The 25,574-nt window shown below is 39.9% G+C and overlaps 2 pseudogenes; one reads left to right on the forward strand and one right to left on the reverse strand.

Moving 5' to 3' along the window:
* The first annotated feature begins 2,725 nt into the window (after positions 1-2,725).
* On the forward strand, positions 2,726-3,553 carry LOC131834683 (CREB-regulated transcription coactivator 2-like; annotated as a pseudogene).
* Positions 3,554-23,868: 20,315 nt separating this feature from the next.
* On the reverse strand, positions 23,869-24,434 carry LOC131834685 (large ribosomal subunit protein eL22-like; annotated as a pseudogene).
* Between the last annotated feature and the right edge of the window lie 1,140 nt (positions 24,435-25,574).

Genomic DNA, 25,574 nt, shown 5'->3' on the forward strand with positions numbered 1-25,574 from the left:
CTCAAGTAAATGCTGCAAGAAAAGGATGGGAAGGGACTCTCTTTCCTTATTTTCAATAGACAGTGAGTTCTGACCTTTAATTTTTATTTGTCCTGACAATGGATCTTGGCTGGGGTTGCTCACATGGGTGTTGTCCAGTTGGCTGGTGGCTGGTCTAGAACAGCTTTAGCTGAAAGGCTGTGTTAGCTTGAGTATGTGCACCCTGTGGAAGAGGGCAAGGCAATGACATAAGCAGTTTCCAACCTCTGATAGAGTCACATTTCCTGAACTCTCAGTAGCTGAGTCAAGTCACAGGTTGGAACCCAGAAGCAGAGTGTGAAGGCATTAACAATATGTGGCAGAGGACACACTGGATGTAAAGAAGGATGAAGGATCATCGTCCTATCACAGATGGGTCCAAACATGAATTAGTTCAGGATTTGAGTTGGATGTATCTGTGAGGAATGGCAGAGCTAACCTCCAGGGATGTGAATATTTGGGAAGGAGCTCAGAGAGTATGTAGGGTTGTCAATGGTGGAAATGATGACAAAGTGGCAGTCTGTGTGCAAGCAGATGCCCTAGAGAGTGTGTGAGGTGAGAAGAGCAGAGAAGGATGGGTCCTGGGACCAAAATCTTCCTTCTGTCACTCTGGGCGTTGGACCACTACCCTCATGGTTAGGGAGAAGAGCCCACACTCTGTGCCTACAGCAGTCTCTGTGCTTTTTCCTTCTGTTCCCTGAGGCAGGGCTACTGTTTTGCTCCCTGTGGAGACCACTCCTCAAAGAGACCCCAGAATGCAATGCTATCCCAGAGAAGACTCTACTGGGATTCCTGGATTCTCCAGTTTCTCTCTTGTAGGTATGGGTTCTACCCCTCAAGTGTTCATCCAAGCACAGGGGAGGATGGGGCCCAAGTGCTGTGCATGGCCTTGGGGTGGTTCCTGAAGCCTCAGGTGTAGTGGAGAGCTCTCAGTGGGAGGAAGTTCCTGGTATTCTCTGAGATATATGCACAAGACAGTGGGAGGCTGTTTAGTGTGGAGGCTGCTCTACGGTGAGGAATAGCTCTTCAGGTAATGTGATCTGCCGCATCTTCAACCTCTTCCTGGGCTAGGGGGAGGCAAGGGCTCTTTCATTTCAAGTCAGTGCTCTTTCTGGGAGGGAGTGCTCTTTGTGGGTGTGCTTGCCTGGTCTGTTCTAGTCTGTGTCCCTGACAGGGCCTCTGGCTGGGCACAGAGGCCTTCTTTCCTAGGGCCTCTCCTTGGAAGCTAGCTTTCACAGTAAGCCTGAAACTGATGATGCTCTTAACCCCTGGGGCTGCCTACCACACCAAGAGAGAACATACCTCAAAGTGGCAGGAGATGCCGGAACAGGAGAAACTGCACAAGGATAAGAAAAAGGACTGGAATACAAAGGAAAATGTGTTGAATGCCAGAGGTAAGGCAGGGTATGGGCCAAGGCCTGTGAATGTGGAAGCTGGTATGGAGGCAAAGTGGACAGGAAGGCACTTGGCCTGGGCAGGTGGCCAAGTAGTTTCAGAGAGGACAGTTGGAACTATGGAAGCTCAAGGGGTCTGGAGTTAGATCTTTGTATAGAATATAGAGAGATCTTTTGGTGGGTTTTCCAGGTGTAGTCCTTGCTGTTCTTAGTGACAGGAATTCATGACCAATTTTCACTTTCTTTCAGATGATCTGCAAGCAGATCTTGGTAAGTTCTGTTCTTACTCCAGAACTTTCTGCATTGCCTTTGTAGGAGATGTTCTGGTTCTCAACTCACTGTTTCCTGTGTTGCCTTTCAGACTGGAAGAAATCTGTTTACCTGGCTGGCGAGTGACTTTCCAGATATCCTTGTGTCTTCCATCTTAATTAAGCCAAGAGGTATCCCCTCTCCTTGTGTCATGCAGAGGCATGTGGGCCCTTTCCTGGGGGCAGAAATGGAAGCTGGTGGGAGGCAGACCCCACTCTGTGAGCTTTCCCTGATCTGTGCCACTATTCCTAACCAGTGCTTGGGAATCAGGGGGTGATGATGGTCACTGGAGTCTGTTGTGCATCTTGGCTTTATTCTAATGCTGACCTACCCACCACATTGCTTGCTTTTTAGCAATCAATATAACTAGTTCTGTTAGCACCTGGAACCCAAAAGCCAGCCACTTTGAAATTTTATTTAAGAAGTTATAGAAGTAAATGGGGTTCATTAAACAAAGGAGTGGTCCTGACCACATAATACAAACTGGGGAGAGTGTGTTTTCTCCAGTTCCTGGAAGTTGTAGTCACGAAGTGGTGGGTAGAGGACTGGAAAGACAATGTGTGAGAATGTGGTGGGATGAACTGTCGATGCCCCAAAACAGCGATGTGTTATCTGAGAAAGTTTGGCCACCTTTACCCCAGAGCTCGCCTTATATCCCTGTCCTGAAGTCATCCTCCCTTTTGAATTCTTTCTTAAATACCTGGGCCTGAGCTTGGGCTATGATAATCCATGACTTTATTCCCTGATCAGCGACTCATCCTGGAACACTTTGCCAGTAATCCTGACCTCTAGGCTTCTTTGACCAGTCCCCAGCCACAGGTCCAGGCTCCTACAACTACTGATCACTGTCTGACTCCTCCCTCTCATTCATTGTATTGGCTGTCTCCTCCATCAATTCTTCCTCTCCTTCTTCATCTCCTATTTTGGGTTCCTCCCTTTATCTGGGTTCTACAACTGGGACCTCTCCCCACCATCATGTTTCCCTCAGTCCCCTCGGGTTGCTCATGGACCCACATGATACCCTAAAGTCCCAACAGTAGCTTCCCAAACAGTTGTTGCCAACAATGTCACCTACATTGTCCTCTTTCACTCAGGATGCTCCCTGGATACCTGCAAAGTACCCACTGACCAATGGCTGCCTCTATACTCATGCAGCCCCTGAGTATGGTTCTGCCTGCCCAAGTCACCCACCCTGAGGCTTCTACCTTAGCTAGGGCTGTCTTCTGAAGCTTACTCAATGCAGCTCTCTAGTCAGCAGCCCCTGGGCAGGCCATGACACTATGGTGCATTACGCATACAGCTCCATGAGTATAAGGAACAATCTTACCACTGGCCAATGAGTGACTTCAGCCTGGGGACTGTTTTCATATAGAATGCTCTTTGATGACTGCTGATCTGACTCAAACTCTTCCTGGCATGCACAACTTGGTCCCAGCAGCTGGAGCAATTCGGCAGGGAGAGCCCAGCAACTAGCCTTGTGCAGGATCTCCCATGTTTTCGGAAGGGCCCGGATTTTTATGGGCTGAGGGAGTAGTAAATGGCCTCCAGGATTCCCATGCTCTCAACCACCAGAACTTGTTCCACTCTTCCAGGACCCAACATGATCCTCCCAGGAGAGTCCTCTCTAGGTTTCTCTAAGGAGATTGTGGCAGAGTTGGCTAGAGTGCCTGAAATGAGGTGTCCACAGCCTGGCTGTGGCTTATTTGGGGTTGGAGGAGGAGCTGGGCATGGAACAACTGGGCATGGATGGGCTCCACATGCTAAGCTAAACTTGTGCCCTGCTCTCTGATCCTGCTGTGCAGAATTCATTCTGCAGTGAGTAGCTGCAGTGAGGGATTTCTCAGCATCATTCTTCTTGGACCTTGGCCCATCACTCTCCCTGTTCTCCCTTTCCTCTAGACAGTAGAGACTCCATTCTGCCTCAAGATTCTCCTTCTAACATGAGAAAACGCAAGGGGTTTGTCCAGGTGGCCCCTAAATTCCACACAAGGGGTGGTTCTGGGGAGCTGAAGGGAGGGCCTAATCGCTTGTAACTTGTAATTCAAGATTTGCTTCAGTAACAAACATACAAACATAAAACCTCATAGTCAAATGGCTTCAGTAGTGAATTCTAACAAACATTTATATCTATTTATTTTTATTTTTAAAAGAACAATAATTCTATTTCTTATATAAAATCAGTTAATATGCAGGTAGTGTATTATTAGTTTCATAGGTAGAGTTTAGTCACTCATCAGTTGCAAGTGACACCCAGTGCTCATTACATCAAGTGTCCTCCTTAATGCCCAACACCCACTTGCCCCATATCCCCACACACCTTGCATCCAGCAACACTATTTGTTTCTTATAGTTAAGAGTCCCTTATGGTTTGGCTCCCTCTCTGATTTTGTCTTATTTTGTTTTTCCTCCCTTTCCCTACGTTCATCTGTTTTCATTCTTAAATTACACATAAGATTGAAATCCTATGTTATTTGTTTTTCTCTGACTTACTTCACTTAGCATAAACCCACAAGTTCCATCCACATCATTGCAAATAGCAAGATTTCATTCTTCTCATGGCTGAGTAATATTCTATTCTTTTATCTATAACCACCTCTTCTTTGTCCATTCATCTGCTGATGGACATCAGGGCTCTTTCCATAGTTTGGGTATTGTGGACATCAATGCTATAAACATTGGGGTTCATGGCCCTTTCAAATCACAATGCTTGCATCCTTTGAAGAAATACCTAGTAGTACAACTTCTGGGTCATAGGGTAGCTATATTTTTAACTTTTTGTGGAACCTCTATGCTCTTCTCCAGAGTGGCTGTACTAATTTGCATTACCACCAACAGTGTAAGAGGTTTCCCCTTTCTCTGCAACCTCACCAACATCTTTTTTTAAATTTTTAAAAAATTTCTTTTCAGATCCTTTACCCCTTTGGTTAGGTTTATCCCCAGGTATCTTATGGTTCTTGGTGCTATAGTAAATGGAATTGATTCTCTAATTTCACTTTCTGTATTTTCATTGTTAGTGTATAACAACAGAACACTCATGAAAGAAATTGAAGAAGACACAAAAAGATGGAAGACCATTCCATGCTCTTGGATCGGAAGAATAAACAATGTTAAAATGTCTATACTGCCTAGAGCAATCTATACTTTTAATGCTATTCTGATCAAAATTCCACCGGTATTCTTCAAAGAGCTGGAGCAAATAACCCTAAAATTTGTATGGAATCAGAAGAGACCCCGAATTGCTAAGGAAATGTTGAAAAATTAATATAAAATGGGGGGCATCACATTACCTGATTTCAAGCTTTACTACAAAGCTATGATCACCAAGACAGCATGGTACTGGCATAAAAACAGACCCATAGACCAGTGGAACAGAGTAGAGAGCCCAGATATGGACCCTCAACTCTATGGTCAAATAATCTTCGACAAAAGAGGAAAAAATATACAGTGGAAAAAAGACAGTCTCTTCAATAAATGGTGCTGGGAAAACTGGGCAGCTATATGTAGAAGAATGAAACTCAGCCCTTCTATTACACCGTACACAAAGATAAAGTCAAAATGGATAAAAGAACTCAATGTGAGACAGGAACCCATCAGAATCCTAGAGGAGAACATAGGCAGTAATCTCTTCGATATCAGCCACAGCAACTTCTTTCAAGATATGTCTCCAAAGGCAAAGGAAACAAAAGTGAAGATGAACTTTTGGGACTTCATCAACATCAAAAGCTTCTGCACAGCAAAGGAAACAGTCAAGAAAACAAAGAGGCAACCCACGGAATGGGAGAAGATATTTGCAAATGACAGTACAGACAAAATATTGATATCCAGGATCTATAATGAACTCCTCAAACTCAACACACACAAAACAGACAATCATATCAAAAAATGGGCAGAAGATATTTACAGACACTTCTCCAATAAAGACATACAAATGGCTATCGACACATGAAAAAAGGTTCATCATCACTAGCCATCAGGGAGATTCAAATTAAAACCACACTGAGATATCACCTTACACCAGTTAGAATGGCCAAAATTAGCAAGATAGGAAACAACATGTGTTGCAGAGGACGTGAAGAAAGGGGAACCCTCTTACACTGTTGGCGGGAATGCAAGTTGGTGCAGCCTCTTTGGAGAACAGTGTGGAGATTCCTCAAGAAATTAAAAATAGAACTTCCCTATGACCCTGCAATTGCACTCCTGGGTATTTACCCCAAAGATACAGATGCCCTGAAAAGAAGGGCCATCTGTACCCCAATGTTTATAGCAGCAATGGCCACGGTCGCCAAAGTATGGAAAGAACCAAGATGCCCTTCAACAGATGGATAAGGAAGATGTGGTCCATATACACTATGGAGTATTATGCCTCCATCAGAAAGGACGAATACCCAACTTTTGTATCAACATAGATGGGACTGGAAGAGAACAACTCTCTCTGCTTGATTTATTTCACTCAGCATAATCTCTTCCAGTCCCATCCATGTTGATACAAAAGTTGGGTACTCATCCTTTCTGATGGAGGCATAATACTCCATTGTGTATATGGACCACATTTTCCTTATCCATTCGTCCATTGAAGGGCACATTGGTTCTTTCCACTGTTTGGCGATCGTGACCATTGCTGTTAACATTGGGGTACAGATGGCCCTTCTTTTCACTCCATCTGTATCTTTGGGGTAAATATCCAGGAGTGCAATTGCAGGGTCATAGGGAAGTTCTATTTTTAATTACTTGAGGAATCTCCAGACTGTTTTCCAAAGAGGCTGCACCAACTTGCATTCCCACCAACAGTGTAAGAGGGTTCCCCTTTCTTCATGTCCTCTGCAACACATGTTGTTTCCTATCTTGCTAATTTTGGCCATTCTAACTGGTGTAAGGTGATATCTCAGTGTGGTTTTAATTTGAATCTCCCTGATGGCTAGTGATGATGAAGCTTTTTCCATGATTCTGATAGCCATTTGTATGTCTTCATTGGAGAAATGTCTGTTCATATCTTTTGCCCATTTTTTTGATATGATTGTCTGTTTTGTGTGTGTTGAGTTTGAGGAGTTCATTATAGATCCTGGATATCAATCTTTTGTCTGTACTGTCATTTGCAAATGTCTTCTCCCATTTTCTGGGTTGCCTCTTTGTTTTCTTGACTGTTTCCTTTGTTGTGTAAAAGGTTTTGATCTTGAGGAAGTCCCAAAAGTTCATCTTCGCTTTTGTTTCCTTTGCCTTTGGAGACATATCTTGAAAGAAGTTGCTGTGGCTGATATCGAAGAGATTAGTGGTATGTCCTCCTCTAGGATTCTGATGGATTCTTGTCTCACATTGAGTTCTTTTATCCATTTTGACTTTATCTTTGTGTACGGTGTAATAGAATGGTTGATTTTCATTCTTCTACATATATCTGTCCAGTTTTCCCTCATTGTGGCTTTGATTTGCATTTCCCCAATGCCAAGGGATGTGGAGCAATTTTTCACATGTCTGTTGGCCATTTGTATGTCTTTTTTGGAGAAATGTCTGACGATGTCTTTTGCCCACTTCTAGACTGGATTTTTTTTTGTTTTTAGGGTGTTGAGTTTGATAGTTTTTGATGGATTTTGGATACTAGCCTTATATCTGATAAGACATTTGCAAATATCTTCTCCCATTTGCAAATATGTTCACACATTCTGTACACTGTCTTTTAGTTTTCTCAACCTTTTCTTTTGCTGTGCAAAAACTTTTTGTCTTGAGGAAGTCTCAATAGTTTATTTTTGCTTTTGTTTCCCTTGCCTTTGAAGATGTGTCTAGCAAGTTGTTGCTATGGCTGAGGTTAGAGAGGATCCTGCCTGTGCTCTCCTCTGGGATTTTTATGGAATACTGTCTTACATTTAGCACTTTCATCCATTTTGAGTTTATTTTTGTGTATGGTGTGAGAAAATGGTCCAGTTTCATTCTCCAGATGTGGCTGTTCAATTTTTCCTGCATGATTTATTGAAGAGACTATCTTTTTTCCATTGGATATTCCTTCCTGCTTTGTCAAAAGATTAGTTTGCCATAGAGTTGAGGGTCCATTTCTGTGTTCTCTATTCTGTTCCAATGTTCTATGCTGTCTGGATGATGACATCTTTGCAATACAGCTTGAAGTATGGAGTTCTGATGGATGCCACCAGCTTTGGTTTTCTCTTTCAGCATTCCTTTGGCTATTCGGTTTTTTTCTGGTTCCATACAAATTTTAGGATTATTTGTTCCAGTGCTGTGAAAAATATTGGTGGTATTTTTGATAAGGATTACATGGAATGTGTAGAGTTCTTTGGGTAGGAGAGACATAATATTTGTTCTGTGATGCCTGGGTGGCTCAGTCAATTAAGCATCTGCCTTTGTCTCAGATCATGATACCAGAGTCCTGGGATTGAATTCTGCATCAGGCTCCTTCCTCAGTTGGGCGCCTGCTTCTCCCTCTGCTTGCCACTCCCCCTCCTTTTGTAATCTCTCTCTCTTTCTGATAATTAAGCAAATAAAATTTTTTAAATAGATTTAAAAAAAAAGACAAAGTAAAAACCAATATTTGCTCTTCCAATCCATAAACATGGAATGTTTTTCCATTTCTTGGTCTCAGTCTCAATTACTTTCATGAGAGTTCTATCATTTTTAGAGCACAGATTATTTACTGCTTTGGTTAGGCTATTTCTTAGGTAACTTATGATTTTGGGGGTTTGGTGCAATTGTAAATGAATTGATTCCTTGATTTTTTTATTTTATTTTATTTTATTTTTTTTAAAGATTTTTTTTTTTTATTTGACAGAGAGAGATCACAAGTAGGCAGAGAGGCAGGCAGAGAGAGAGAGAGGAGGAAGCAGGCTCCCTGCTGAGCAGAGAGCCCGATGCGGGACTCGATCCCAGGACCCTGAGATCATGACCTGAGCCGAAGGCAGTGGCTTTACCCACTGAGCCACCCAGGCGCCCCTCCTTGATTTTTTTTTTATTTCTCATTGTTAGTGTGTAGAAATGCAACTGACTTCTGTGCCATGATTTTATATCCTGCCATTTTGCTGATTTGCTGTATGAGTTGTCATTATTTTGGTGTGGAGTTCTTTGGGTTTTCCACACAGAGGATAATGTCATTAGTGAAGAATGAGAATTTGACTTCTTTGACAATTTGGATGCCTTTTATTTACTTCTTATTTTTTAACTTTAAAACTTAAAAAAAAAAAAGTATAGCGTTATTTATTTATTTAATTATTTATATTTACTATTTTATGTTTTTGTTGTCAGATTGCTGAGGCTAGGATTTCCAGTACTATGTTGAAAGACAGTGGTGAGAGTGGACATCCTTGTCATATTCTGGACCTCAAGGGAAAAGCTCTCAGTTTTTACCCATTGAGAATGATATATGCTGTGGATTTTTCATAGATAGCATTTATGATATTGAGGTATGTCCCCAATATCCCACCACTGTGGAGAATTTAAATCAAGAAAAGATGCTGTATTTTGTCAAATGTTTTTTCTGCATCTATTGAGAAAAATCATACGTTTTTTTGCCCTTTCTTTTATTAATGTAGTGTATTACATTGATTAATGAGCAGATGTTGGACGGCTCTTGTAACCCAAGAGTAAATCCCACTTGGTCGTGGTGAATAGTCCTTTTAATGTACTGTTGGATGCTGATGGCTCGTATCTTGGTGAGAATCTTTCCATCATGTTCATCAGGGATATTTGTCTTTAATTTTCCTTTTTGGTGGAGTCTTTGTCTGGTTTTAGGGTCAAGGTAATGATGACCTCCTAAGAATGTTTTGGAAAATTTCCTTCCATTTCTACTTTTTTAAAACAGTTTCAGAAGAATAAGTATTTTATTTTATTTTATTTTATTTGACAGAGAGAAATAACAACTAGGCAGAGATGCAGGCAGAGAGAGAGGAGGAAGCAGGCTCCCTGCGGAGCAGACAGCCCAATGCGGGGCTTGAAGGCAGAGGCCCTAACCCACTAAGCCACACAGGTGCCCCAGAATAAGTATTTTTTATTAATTATTTACTTTTATTTATTTTTATTGCTATTTTTATTTTAATGTTATTTTAAATAATTTTTTTTTAAATTTTACATATACTGTATTATTAACGTCAGGGGTACAGGTCTGTGAATCAGGAGGTTTACACACTTCACAGCACTCACCATAACATATACCCTACCCAATGTCTATAAATCCACTACCCTCTCCCTACCTCCCTTACTCCTGGCAACCCTCAGGTTGTTTTGTGAGATTAAGGGTCTTTTCTGGTTTGTCTCCCTCCTGTTCCCATCTTTTTTCATTTATTCTTTTCCTACCCCAAAACCCCCCACTTGCATCTCCACTTCCTCATATCAGGGAGATCATATGATAGTTGTATATCTCTGATTGACTTATTTTGCTAAGCATAATACCCTCTAGTTCCATCCATGTCATCAAAAATGGCAAGATTTCATTTCTTTTGATGGCTGCCCAGTAATCCCATATATATATATACCACTTCTTCTTTATACATTCATCTGTTGATGGACATCTAGGTTCTTTCCATAGTTTGGCTATTGTGGACATTGCTGCTATAAACATTTGGGTACACATGCACCTTTGGATCACTACGTTTGTGTCTTTAGGGTAAATATCCAGTAGTGCAATTGATGGGTCACAAGGTAGCTCTAGTTTCAACTTTTTGAGGATCCTCCATGCTGTTTTCCAGAGTGGTTGCACCAGCTTGCATTCCGACAAACAATGTAGGAGGGTTCGCCTTTCCCTGCATCCTCACCAGCATCTGTCATATCCTGACTTCTTACTTTTAGCCATTCTGACTGGTGTGAGGTGGTATCTATTCTTTTTTTTTAATTTAATTTTTCATTTTTTATAAACATATATGTTTATCCCCAGGGGAACAGGTCTGTGAATCGCCAGGTTTACACACTTCACAGCACTCACCAAAGCACATACCCTCCCCAATGTCCATAATCCCACTCCCTTCTCCCAAACCCCTCCCCCCAACAACCCTCAGTTTGTTTTGTGAGATTAAGAGTCACTTATGGTTTGTCTCCCTCCCAATCCCATCTTCTTTCATTGATTCTTCTCCTACCCACTTAAGCCCCCATGTTGCATCACCACTTCCTCATATCAGGGAGATCATATGATAGATGTCTTTCTCTGCTTGACTTATTCACTAAGCATGATATGCTCTAGTTCCATCCATGCTGTCACAAATGGCAAGATTTCATTTCTTTTGACGGCTGCATAGTATTCCATTGTGTATATATACCACATCTTCTTGATCCATTCATCTGTTGATGGACATCTAGGTTCTTTCCATAGTTTGGCTATTGTGGACATTGCTGCTATAAACATTCAGGTGCACATGCCCCTTTGGATCACTACGTTTGTATCTTTAGGGTAAATACCCAATAGTGCAATTGCTGGGTCATAGGGCAGTTCTATTTTCAACATTTTGAGGAACCTCCATGCTGTTTTCCAGAGTGGATGCACCAGCTTGCATTCCCATAAACAGTGTGGGAGGGTTCCGCTTTCTCCACATCCCCGCCAGCATCTGTCATTTCCTGACTTGTTGATTTTAGCCATTCTGACTGGTGTGAGGTGATATCTCATTGTGGTTTTGATTTGTATTTCTCTGTTTCCGAGTGATATGGAGCACTTTTTCATGTGTCTGTTGGCCATCTGGATGTCTTCTTTGCAGAAATGTCTGTTCATGTCCTCTGCCCATTTCTTGATTGGATTATTTGTTCTTTGGGTGTTGAGTTTGCTAAGTTCTTTATAGATTCTGGACACTAGTCCTTTATCTGATATGTCGTTTGCAAATATCTTCTCCCATTCTGTCAGTTGTCTTTTGATTTTGTTAACTGTTTCCTTTGCTGTGCAAAAGCTTTTGATCTTGATGAAATCCCAATAGTTCATTGTTGCCCTTGCTTCCCTTGCCTTTGGCGTTGTTCCTAGGAAGATGTTGCTGCGGCTGAGGTCGAAGAGGTTGCTGACTGTGTTCTCCTCAAGGATTTTAATGGATTCCTTTCGCACATTGAGGTCCTTCATCCATTTTGAGTCTATTTTTGTGTGTGGTGTAAGGAAATGGTCCAATTTCATTTTTCTGCATGTGGCTGTCCAATATTCCCAGCACCATTTATTGAAGAGCCTGTCTTTTTTCCGTTGGACATTCTTTCCTGCTTTGTCAAAGACTAGTTGACTGTAGAGTTGAGGGTCTATTTCTGGGCTCTCTATTCTGTTCCATTGATCTATGTGTCTGTTTTTGTGCCAGTACCATGCTGTCTTGATGATGACAGCTTTGTAATAGAGCTTAAAGTCCGGAATTGTGATGCCACCAACATTGGCTTTCTTTTTCAATATCCCTTTGGCTATTCGAGGTCTTTTCTGGTTCCATATAAATTTTAAATTGTTTGTTCCATTTCTTTGAGAAAGATGGATGGTACTTTGATAGCAATTGCATTAAATGTGTAGATTATTTAGGTAGCAGAGACATTTTCACAATATTTATTCTTCCAATCCAGGAGCATGGAACATTTTTCCATTTCTTTGTGTCTTCCTCAATTTCTTTCATGAGTACTTTATAGTTTTCTGAGTATAGATTCTGTGCCTCTTTGGTTAGGTTTATTTCTAGGTATCTTATGGTTTTGGGTCCAGTTGTAAATGGGATTGACTCCTTAATTTCTCTTTCTTCTGACTTGCTGTTGGTGTAGAGGAATGCAACTGATTTCTGTGCATTGATTTTATATCCTGACACTTTACTGAATTCCTGTATAAGTTCTAGCAGTTTTGGAGTGGAGTCTTTTGGGTTTTCCACATATAGTATCATATCATCTGCGAAGAGTGATAATTTGACTTCTTCTTTGCTGATTTGGATGCCTTTAATTTCCTTTTGTTGTCTGATTGCTGAGGCTAGGACCTCTAGTACTATGTTGAATAGCAGTGGTGATAATGGACATCCCTGCCGTGTTCCAGACCTTAGCGGAAAAGCTTTCAGTTTTTCTCCATTGAGAATGATATTTGGTGGGTTTTTCATAGATGGCTTTGATGATATTGAGGTATGTGCCCTCTATCCCTACACTTTGAAGAGTTTTGATCAGGAAGGGATGCTGTACTTTGTCAAATGCTTTTTCAGCATCTATTGAGAGTATCATATGGTTCTTGTTCTTTCTTTTACTGATGTGTTGTATCACATTGACTGATTTGCGGATGTTGAACCAACTTTGCAGCCCTGGAATAAATCCCACTTGGTCGTGGTAAATAATCCTTTTAATGTACTGTTGAATCCTATTGGCTAGTATTTCGCTGAGTATTTTCGCATCTGTGTTCATCAAGGATATTGGTCTATAGCTCTCTTTTTTGATGGGATCCTTGTCTGGTTTTGGGATCAAGGTGATGCTGGCCTCATAAAATGAGTTTGGAAGTTTTCCTTCCATTTCGATTTTTTGGAACAGTTTCAGGAGAATAGGAATTAGTTCTTCTTGAAATGTTTGGTAGAATTCCCCCGGGAAGCCATCTGGCCCTGGGCTTTTGTTTGTTTGGAGATTTTTAATGACTGTTTCAATCTCCTTACTGGTTATGGGTCTGTTCAGGCTTTCTACTTCTTCCTGGTTCAGTTGTGGTAGTTTATATGTTTCTAGGACTCATCCATTTCTTCCAGATTGTCAAATTTGTTGGCGTAGAGTTGCTCATAGTATGTTCTTATAATAGTTAGTATTTCTTTGGTGTTAGTTGTGATCTCTCCTCTTTCCTTCATTTTATTTATTTGGGTCCTTTCTCTTTTCTTTTTGATAAGTCTGGCCAGGGGTTTATCAATTTTATTAATTCTTTCAAAGAACCAAATCCTAGTTTTGTTGATTTGTTCTATTGTTTTTTTGGTTTCTATTTCATTGATTTCTGCTCTGATCTTTATGATTTCTCTTCTCCTGCTGGGCTTATGGTTTCTTTCTTGTTCTTTCTCCAGCTCCTTTAGGTGTAGGGTTAGGTTGTGTACCTGAGACCTTTCTTGTTTCTTGAGAAAGGCTTGTACCGCTATATATTTTCCTCTCAGGACTCCCTTTGTTGTGTCCCACAGATTTTGAACTGTTGTGTTTTCATTATCATTTGTTTCCATGAATTTTTTCAAATCTTCTTTAATTTCCTGGTTGACCCATTCATTTTTAGAAGGATGCTGTTTAGTCTCCATGTATTTGAGTTCTTTCCAAATTTCCTTTTATGATTGAGTTCTAGCTTCAGAGCATTGTGGTCTGAAAATATGCAGGGAATGATCCCAATCTTTTGATACTGGTTGAGACCTGATTTAGGACCGAGGATGTGATCTATTCTGGAGAATGTCCCATGTGCACTAGAGAAGAATGTATATTCTGTAGCTTTGTGATGGAATGTTCTGAATATATCTGTGATGTCCATCTGGTCCAGTGTGTCCTTTAAGGTCTTTATTTCCTTGTTGATCTTTTGTTTAGATGACCTGTCCATGTCAGTGAGGGGAGTGTTAAAGTCCCCTACTATTATTGTATTATTTTCATGTATTTCTTTGATTTTGTTATTAATTGGTTCATATAGTTGGCTGCTCACCTGTTAGGGGCATAGATATTTAAAATTGTTAGGTCTTCTTGTTTGACAGACCCTTTGAGTATGAAATAGTGTCCTTCCTCATCTCTTATTATAGTCTTTGGAATAAAATCTAATTGATCTGATATAAGGTTTGCCACCCCAGCTTTATTCTGATGTCCATTAGCATGGTACATTGTTTTCCACCCCCTCACTTTAAATCTAGAGGTGTCTTTGAGTCTAAAATGAGTTTCTTGTTAGGCAACATATGATGGGTTTTGTTTTTTTAATCCATTCTGATACCCTGTGTCTTTTGATTGGGGCATTTAGCCCATTAACATTCAGAGTAACTATTGAGAGATAGTTAGTACCATTGTATTGCCTATAAGGTGACTGTTACTGTATATTGTTTCTGTTTCTTTCTGATCTACTATGTTTAGGGTCTCTCTTTGCTTAGAGGAAGACTTTCAATATTTCCCGTGGAGCTGGTGTGGTGTTTGCAAATTCTTTGAGTTTTTGTTTGTCCTGGAAGCTTTTTATCTCTCCTTCTATTTTCAATGATAGCCTAGCTGGATATAGTATTCTTGGCTGAATGTTTTTCTCGTTTAGTGGTGTAGAGTTGCTCATAGTATGTTCTTATAATTGTTTGTATTTCTTTGGTGGTTGTGATCTCTCCTCTTTCATTCATGATTTTATTTATTTTGGTCCTTTATCTTTTCTTTTTGATAAGTCTGGCCAGGGGTTTGTCAATCTTATTAATTCTTATTAATATCATGCCAGTTCTTTCTGGCCTGCCAGGTCTCTGTGGATAGGTCTGCTGCCAATCTAATGTTTTTACCCTTGTATGTTACAGACTTCTTTTACCAGGCTGTTTCAGGATTTTCTCTTTGTCGCTAAGACTTGTAAATTTTACTATCAGGTGACAAGGTGCGGACCTATTTTTATTGATTTTGAGGGGCGTTCTTAGCATCTCCTGGATTTTGATGTTTGTTCCCTTTGCCATATTAGGGAAATTCTCTCCAATAATTTTCTCCAATATACCTTCTGCTCTCCTCTCTCTCTTTCTTCTTCTTCTGGAATCCCAATTATTTTGTGTCATCTTATGGTGTCACTTATCTTTCAAATTCTCTCCTCGTGGTCCAGTATTTGTTTGTCCCTCTTTTGCTCAGCTTCTTTATTCTCTGTCATTTGGTCTTCTATATCACTAATTCTTTCTTCCACCTCATTTATCCTAGCAGTAAGAGCCTCCATTTTTGATTGCACCTCATTAATAGCTATTTTGATTTCAACGTGGTTAGATTTTAGTTCCTTTATTTCTCCAGAAAGGACTTTTATCTCTCTGGAGAGGGTTTCTCTAATATCTTCTATGCCTTTTTCGAGCCCGGCTAGAACCTTGAGAATCGTCATTCTGAACTCTAGATCTGTTATATTAGCAATGTCTGTATTGATCAGGTCCCCAGCCTTCGGTACTGGCTCTTGTTCTTTTTTCTGTGGTGAGTTTTTCCACTTTGTCATTTTGTCCAGATAAAATTTGCTTTCTCCTCCTCTGGAATTCCACTGTTCTCCTTGGTGAGTGAAGTGGGTCTTAGCTGGGTTTCTTGTTGATCTCCTGGGGGAGGGGCCTGTTGTAGTGATTCTCAAGTGCCTTTGTGCCAGGTGGAATTGCACTGCCCTAACCAGGGGCTGGGCTAAGTAATCCACTCGGATTTGCATTCGGGAGCTTTTGTTCCCTAAGCACTTTCCGGAGAGTTCCAGAGGACGGGAATGAAGATGGCAGCCTCACGATCTCTGGCCCAGAGGTGCTGAGAGCTCTGGGTCCTGCTCCTCAGTGCGCCCTCAGAGAAAAGCGCTCAACCGCCGCCATCTCCCTGGTCTCTGGTTGAGCTTGTAAGAAATCACTCAATTGGTCTCACTTGGAGAAAGGCGCCTGGTCATTTCCGTCTCTGTGGCCTCTGGCTGTGCTCCAAGCTCACCCAGCCTGCAACCAGTTCATGATAACCCCCGAGCTGAGAGTACACTCCTTGGCTTCGTCGCTGTAGGCAGCTTCCCCGCTCTAATACCTGCAAGCTTTGCGACACTCAGACACTCTCGGTCCTTCTGTGACCCCATGGGACATGGGGTTATGCTGACCCTGCGTGGGCTTCCCCCCGGCTTAGCCTCTGAAGCAATGTCCCTCCATGGAGCAGACTTTTAAAAGTCCTGATTTTGTGCTCCATAGCTCTGCCACTTGCTGGGAGCCGGCCCCTCCTTCCGCAGTCTATCTTCCCATCACTTTGGATTTACTTCACAGGTCCTACCTTTTAGAAAGTGATTGATTTTCTGTTTCTATAATTGTTGCTCTTCTTCTCTTCGATTTCCCATTGGATTTGTAGGTGTTCACAATGGATAGATAAGGTATCTAGCTGATCTCCTGCTTCCTGATGTCGTCTCAGCCTGCTACTTCTCTGCCATCTTGACTTCTCCCTGGTAAACCAATTTTTAATCCCTCTTTATCTTAGGAAAGTTGACAAAGATATCAATATACACCCAGGAAGAACCAGAACAAACTTCCACGCCCACACTGAGAATTTATAACCACTCTCTCATCTTTTTTTTCTGCCAGTGTTTTTTGTTTGTTTGTTTGTTTGTTTGTTTGTTTTTTTAGTGTTTCTGTATTTTTGTGTTTGTCCTGATAATATATAAATCTTATACTTGGGGTTATTTTTGATGAGGTGCTTCCTTTATTTGCCTCTCTCTCTGTATATATTTTTTCTCTGTCATATACTTTTATAAGTCTTTTTGTTTGTCTGTTTTTGTTTGTATACTTCATAAATCTTACCTTGGGGCCCATTTGGGCTGAACCTTCACTTTTATCTCACTTTTCATTCCTGTCTCTCTCTCTTTCTTTTTCTTTTCTTTTTTCTCTCATTTGGGTAGGGATCCCTGATTGCTCAGAGCGTTCCAGGGTGCACCTTGACTGCACCACAGTCGATACATCCACCTACATATGTTCAGTCATCTCTCACCAAAATGACTAGGAGGAGGAATGCCCAACGGAAGAAAAATACAGAGGATGGGCCTTCTGCAACAGAGCTAATGGCTATCAACATAGACAATATGTCAGAAAGAGAATTCAGGCTAACAATTATCCAGGCAATAGCTAGCTTGGACAAAGCTATGGATGACCAAATGTAGTTGATTAGAGATGAACTGAAAGCAACCAGGGATGATGTTCACAATGTTAGGGCAGAGCTGAAAGCTATCAGGGATGAGGTTCACAATGCTCTCAATGAATTCCAATCTAATCTAAATTCTCTCAAAGCTAGGGTAACTGAGACAGAAGATAGAATTAGTGATCTGGAGGATAAACAGATAGAGAGAAAGGACCAGGAAGAAGCCTGGAACAAACACCTTAGAAACCACAAAAACAGAATCAGGGAAATAAATGATGCCATGAAATGTTCCAATGTCAGAATTATTGGAATCCCTAAAGGGTAAGGAGAAAGAAAGAAGTCTTGAAGATATAGTGGAACAAGTCCTTCATGAAAATTTTCCCAATCTCATGAATGGAACCAGTGTTCATGTACTAGAGGCTGAACGATCTCCACCCAAGATTATAGATTCCAAAAAAACATCAAGACACCTGATAGTCAAATTGAGGAATCATAATTGTAGATACAATCTCTTGAAAGCCGCTAGGATTAAGAGGCTCCTTACTTACAGAGGAAAGCCTATCAGAATAACATCAGACCTGTCCACAGAGACCTGGCAAGCCAGAAAGGGCTGGCAAGATATATTCAGGGCACTAAATGAGAAGAACATACAGCCAAGAATGCTTTATCCAGCAAGACTGACATTCAGAATGGATGGAGGGATAAAGAGTTTCCAAGACCGGCAAGGCTTAGAAGACTATGCAACCACCAAGGTGACACTGCAGGAAATATTAAGGGGAGTTCTATAAAAGAGGAAAAATCCTAATAGCATTGAACAGAAATACAAAGACAATCTGAAGAAAGAAAGACTTCAAAGGTAACACAATGTCAATAACAATGTATCTGTCAATAATCACTCTCAGATGTAGAGACACATACAGACTAAAAGTTAAGGATGGAAAACTAACACCATGCAATTGGAAGAAAAAAAAACAACACACACACACACACACACACACACACACAAAACAAAAACAACAACAACAAAAAAATACAAAGCAACCTGGAGTAAGAATACTTAAATCAAACAAAACAAACCAAAATAGAGTTTACAAAATAGAGTAAACAAAGATGGAGTATACAAAATAGAGTAAACAAAATAGAGTTTAAAACAAAGACAGTAACAAGAGACAACAAAAGACATTATTTAATACAAAGGGATCAATCCTACAAGAGTATATAACAATTCTAAACATCTGCCCACCCAACACTGAAGCACCTAAATACATAAAGCAAATATTAGTGGACATAAGAAGAAAAAGCACTGTGACACAGAAACAGGAGGGGATTTTAACTCCCTCTACAGCAACTGGTAGATCATCAAGGCATAAAATCCATAAAGATATGGTGTATTTGAATGACAAATTAGACCAAGTCGACATAACAGATGTATAGAGATGACCAGCCCACAAAAAAAAAAAAAAAAAAAAAAAAGATACACATTCTTTTCAAGTACACATGCTACATTGTCTAGAACATATCACTTGTTAGGGAACAAAATAAGCCTTAATTAATTTAAAAAGATTGAAAATGGGGCACTTGAGTGCCTCAGTCTTGATTTCAGCACAAGACTTGATTTCGGCACAAGACATTATCTCAGGATCACTAGATTAAGCCCCCTTTCAGCACTGCACTGGGCATGGAGTTAGCATAGGATTCTCTGTCTCCCTCTCTGTCTGCTCTGCCCCACAACCCTCCCTGCTTATGCACTCTGTCTCTAAAATAAAATAAAATGACTGAACGTATATCATACAAGGTTTTCTTTTTGACTCTAAAGGTACAGAACTAGAATTTAATCGCAAGGAAAAAAAAAACAAAACTGGAAAGCAAAGAAACATGTGGAGACAAAACAACATGATACAAAATAACTAGAGTGTCAAGAAAGAAATCAAAGAAGAGAAAAAAAATACACGGAAACAACTGAAAATTAAAACACAATACTAAAAGTCTTTGAAACAGTGAAAGCTGTTCTAGTTGGAAAATATTGATGGGTCTAGTCTACTTCAAGAAACAAGAAATAGCTCTAATAAACAATCCAACTGTTCCCATAAAGGAACTCAAAAAAGAAGTACACATGAAGCTCAAGGTGAGTAGAAGAAGGCTCAATGAAACCAAGAACTGGTTGTCTGAGGAGATACACAAATACTGAAAAAGCTGTTAGCCAGACTCTTCAACAAGAGAAAGGACCGAAATAAATAAAGTCAGAAATGAGAAAGGAGAAGGAACAATTGAAAACCCAGAATGCAAGGGATTATAAAAGAACACTATGATAAGCTATCTGCCAACAGTTGGACAACCTAGAAGAAAAGGATATATTCCTAGATACAATCCTCCAAAATAGAATCAGGAAGAAATAAAAATTTGAACGGTCTTACTACAATTGAAATGGAAATAGTAATTAAAAAAAAAATACTACTAAACAACTAGGGTCCAGGAAAGGAGGCTTCATGTATGAGTTCTACCAAACATTTACAGAATTATCAAAAATTCTCCTTCAAATTATTCCAAACAACAGAAGAGGAAGGAAACTCCAATAAATTTGATGAGGGCAAAATTAACCTGATATTGAATATAGGGAAAAACAACATAAAAAAAGAACACACAGGCCAATATCCCTAATGGACATAGAGGCAGAATCTTCAAGAAAATATTAGTTAACTACATTTAGCATTACATTAAAAGGACCATTCACCATTATGAAGTGAAATTTAGGGGATGGGGATGCAAGGATAGTTCAATATTTGCAAGTCAATCAATGTGATAAATTTCATCTACAAAATGAAGGAAAACATTGTATGATCATGTCAATAGATGTAGAAAAAACTCATTTAGCAAAATTCAACATCCTTTTATTCTTTTAAAAAATATTTATTAATTTTTAAGAGAGAGATAATGTGCACAAGCAGGCAGAGTGGCAGGCAGAGGCAGGGATAGAAGCAGGCTCCCCACTGAGCAAGAAGCTGATGTAGGATTCGATTCCAGGACCCTGAGATCATGACCTGAGCTGAAGGCAGCTGTTTAACTGAGTGAGCCACTCAGACATCCCCATGATTCTTTTTAAAAAGATTTTATTTATTTATTAGAGAGAGGGAGAGAGAAACAGAAAGTACAAGCAGGGAGAGTGGGAGAGGGAGAAGCAGACTCCCCACTGATCAGGGAGTCCTATGCGATGGCTTGATACCAGGAGTCTGGGATCAATCTTGAGCCAAAGGCAGATGTTTAACCAACTCAGAATCCATTTTGATAAAAATCCATTTATTTTTGGATAAATGGATTATCCAGCTGCCCCTCAAAATCCATTTTGATAAAAACCCTCAACAAAAGGGGTTTAGATTGTTCCTCTGTGTAAAAAAGGTCATCTATGAGAAACCCACGAATAATATCTTAATGGAGAAAAATTGAGAGGTTTTCCTTTCAGATCAGGAGTAAGACATGGGTGATCACTCTCTCCACTTTTATTAAACAGAACACTGAAAGTCTTGGTTATAGCAATCAGACAAGAAAAAGAAATTAGAGGCATACATATTGGTAATGAAGAACCTAAACTGTCACTCTTTGTAGATGAAAGGATAGTGTACATAGGAAACTTTAACAGCTCCACCAAAAACTCCTAGAAATAAGAAATGAATTCAGTCAAGTTGCAGCATCCAAAATTAATACCTACAGTTCATTAATGTTTCTGTTACACCATTAACAAGCAGCAGAAAGAGAAATTAAGAAAAAAATCTATTTACAATTGTACATAAAAGACTTAACCAAAGAAGTGAAAGAACTGTACTCATATTGATGAAAGAAAAATAAAATGACAGAAACCAATGGAAAGGGATACATGCTTGTGATTTGGAAGCATTAATATTGTTAAAATGTCCATACCTACTGCCCAAAGCAGTCTACAGATTCAAGGCAATCCTTATAAAAATATCCATAGCATTTTTCTCAAAACTGGAACAAACAATACTAAATTTTTTATGGAACCACAAAAGACCCTGGTAGCCAAAGCATTATTTAAAAAGAACAAAGCTGGAGGTATCATAATTTCAGATCTCAAGACATTCTACGAGGTTGTAGTAATGAGAACAGTACAAGATTGTACTGTACAATACTGTATAATATTGTACAATACTGAAATACGAAAAGAAATAAAACATTTTTTTAAAAAGTATAATATTTTGAAAAACATAGACACATAGGTTAATGGAAGAGAATAGAGAGCACAGAAATAAACTCACAAATCTTTGGTATGTGAACCTATACAAAGAAAGCCAGAACATACAATGGGGAAAAGACAGTCTCTTCCCAAAAAAGATGCTTGGAAAAGTGGGCAGCTGCATATCATTGAATGACACTGGATCACTTTGTGGCACAGTATACAAGAATAAAGTCAGAGTGGATTAAAGACTGATTTCAGTGAGACCTGAAACAATAAAACTCCTAGAAGGAAATGCAGAAGGGTGCCTGCATGGTTCACTCAGTTGAGAGTCTGCCTTTGGCTCAGGTCATGATCTCATGGTCCTGGATCAAGCCCAGCTTTTGGATCTTTGCTTAGAAATGAGTGTGCTTCTCCCTCTCCCTCAGCGCCTCCTCCTCCACTTGTGCTCTGTCTCTGCTCTCTCATTCTCTCCAGTAAATAAATGAAAAAGAAAACAGAGAATAATTTCTCTGACATCAACCATAGAAATATTTTTTTCTAGATATATCTCCTCAGACAAAGGATAGGGTAAGAAATACAAAGTATTGGGAATACATGAAAATAAAATGCTTTTGCATAGCGAAGGAAACCATCTTCTTTGGGAGAAGATATTTGGAAATGATCTCTCCCATAAGGTGTTAATATCCATAATGTATAAAGAGCCCATACAAGTCAACCCCCTAAAACCCCCAGGCAACCCAATTAACCAATGCACAGAGAACCTAAACAGATATTTACCAAAGAAGACATACAGATCACCAGTAGTTACATGAAAAGATGCTCAACATTACTCATCATCAGGGAAATACAAATCAAAACCATAGGAGATGATCATCTCACACCTGTCAGAATGGCAAAAACCAATACAAGAAATAAGAAGTATTGGTGAGGATGAGGAGAAATGGAACCATTATATATATATATATATATATATATATATATATATATATATATATATATATATATTTCTTTAGTGGTGGTTGGCAATAGTGTTAAGTATCTAAGAAATTTGGAAGCAAGACTTCCAGGACCTTGAGGGACTTTCTACTATTAAGATAAGATTATTTACTACTGTCACAGGGAAGCAACACTAAGAAGAACAAAGCTATAGCGGTAAAGCATGAAAGGAAGTCCTTGAGGGAGCTGTAGGAGTGTTACCATCTATAAGCCTGGAGACTACAGGCTGCAGCAAAGTCGAGCCTTTGTTCTGTTTTCTCTCATCAGGTATTTACCCAAAGGAAATGAATACACTAATTTGGAAAAGATGTGTGCATCCCTATTGGTACTGCAGCATTATTTATCATATCCAAGATATGGAAGCAACTTAGGAGTCCACTGACAGATGAATGGATAAGGAGGAGGAGGTCTATAACCAATGGAATATTATCTATGCCGCCAAGAAAAATGATGAAATCTTGCTGTTTGTGACAACATGGATAAACCTAGAAGGTACTACACTAAGTGAAAGAAGCAAGACTGGGGAAGACAAATACCATGTGATTTTACTCATATGTGAAATCTAAAACACCAAACAAATGAATAAACAACAAACAAAAGCAGAATCAGATCTATAAACACAGAGAACATGCCCACGTGTTTTGCTTTCAGTCAGTTAGGAGTCTCCATGGTTGTGTAACTGATTCTCTGAGAAAAGCACCAGATGAAACTCACACTATTAAAAGTAAAATGGTCGGGGCGCCTGGAAGGCTCAGTGCCTTCGGCTCAGGTCATGATCCCAGGGTCCTGGGAACAAGCCCCGCATTGGGCTCTCTGCTCAGAGAGGAGCCTTCTTCCCCTCCCCCCCCACCCCCTTCTGCCTCTCTGCGTACTTATGATCTCTCTCTGTTAAATAAATAAATAAAATCTTTAAAAAAAAATGGTGACAAACTACAGAGCGCACAGCTGCACACCCTTATCCATCTGCTCAAGGTCAAATCACTAGCAATTCTGGCTAGAAGAACTCTACTAATATTTTGGTATTATTACCACAATAACTACAATTTACAAGAAGGAAAAAAAAAAACAAGTAATTACAAATAAGAGAATGGCAGCCTAAGTAAAGTTCTCTTTTTGTCTGTCTTTCTGTCTTTCTTTCTCTCTTTCTTTTTTCTCTTGAGTAAAGTTCTATTGTTACAATGTTCAATTGTCTGGTCAACCCTCACTGCAGAGACAGAAGGAAAAACACCATTTTGGTTCCCAAGTTTCACACAAGAACTCTTATGAAATATTCCAGAAAAATGAGTTTTAATCATCCCCTTCCTCCACTTCCTCACCCTGGTTAATCTTTGAAGTAACACAATTAGCAACTCTCTTTGCTGTTAGCAACTATGTGCACACAATCACGTAGATTATTATTCTTCAAATACTTCTTGGTGAGATATTTCAAATATCTTTTTGGAAAAAGACACCTCAGGAGCTACAGTGATCTTGCTCTTTCTCCTTTCAATGGTTACAACCCCTCCACCAAGACTCCCAGCTTTTCCATTCACTGATTGTCTCTTGAAGAAAATGCTTACAATTGACAGCATCCAGGATTCCATCTTCTACTGCGTGGGTGCACTCAAGGGTAAACTTCAGAACTTGCTTCTTTCCCCTTTTCCCCCTTCACTACAAGCTTTTCCAAGGATACAATGGCATCAGCAGAGGCAGAAAGGAAGTTCCCTTCTGTCTGAGCTTTTACCCACCTCCAGCCTTGCTGGCAGCCCCTCCCCTCACCTGCCTCCCCCACTCCCTCCTCCTGTATCTGCACCACCATGGGTGTACCTTGTACAGCCAGCTCCTATACCATCCCGGGTGCTTCCACAACCCATCGGCTCCTGCTTCTCCTGCCCTCACAATCAGGGAACAAACAGCACCCTCTTGGACTTAAACCACCCACTTCAGATTTCCCTATAGGTACCCCAGGTTGAAAAGAAATGACAATGGGGAACAAATTGATTGACTTTTAAGTGGAAATAGGTGCAACATATTCTGTATTAAAGTTAATTTGAGTTTGTTGGTTTAATTAAGATAAGCATGTTTATCTCAATTAGTTCCCAACATTAAATATAACACTTTTATTCTACAAAGGTTTGCTGAGGATCAAATAGGCTCATGTTATCTCTTTCCATTTTTAACAAAAAATGGTTTCAAATGATGATTAAATTTGTCTGTCTCAAAGTTTTTATGGGTAATTGCTAAAATAGCTTTCACAGTCTTTGGTAACCTGAAATTTTACAGTTTTACTTGGATGACAACTCAGATTGAATTCATTGGATATCTAAGTCTTTTCCAAATAAGAAAAAATACTGAATCATTAATTCCTAAAGTAAGGTTTACTTGCTTTTGGCTTCCTATTATGAGGGAACAGAAGGCTGGCTGAGGACAAAGCAAAAGCTGACACCCAGCAACCTTCTCCCACCCCCACTCCTGGGGGTGGGACTTTCTTTAGGAATCTCCCTACTATCTTAATGTTAATACCTTGTTAGAGGGAAAAATGACCTTGACAATGGCAAGGCCTCAAGCTTATGAAAGTTTTATTGAAACCTCCCTTTTAGCTTATGAAAGTTCTTTAGCATATGAAAGTTCTATTGAAATCTCCCTTTTCCTTCCCCACACTCATGGTACAGAACCTGCCACTCCTCACAACCCTGGAGCAGCAACTCTTACTGCCCATGGGTTGAGTCCCTGTGCTTTATTTAATAAACCACCATTTTGTACCAAAGATGTCTCAAGAATTCTTTCTTGGTCATGGGCTTTGGACCTTACCCCACTGAACCTTACCTATATCTAAACTTAATCATTATTGCAAAGAAGCTGAGTATAAGGACCTATTTAGCCAGAGTGCTTCCATCAGTTAAACAATAACCTTGTTATTTAACCCCTAAAATGTCCCTGTTCCCCTTCCCCTAGGGGACTTACTTAAAAACAAGTTCCAGAAACCAGCCCCAGGTAGCAAAGCCCAAATACAA

The sequence above is a fragment of the Mustela lutreola genome, chromosome 6, assembly GCF_030435805.1.
Source record: "Mustela lutreola isolate mMusLut2 chromosome 6, mMusLut2.pri, whole genome shotgun sequence".
Classification (NCBI taxonomy): domain Eukaryota; kingdom Metazoa; phylum Chordata; class Mammalia; order Carnivora; family Mustelidae; genus Mustela; species Mustela lutreola.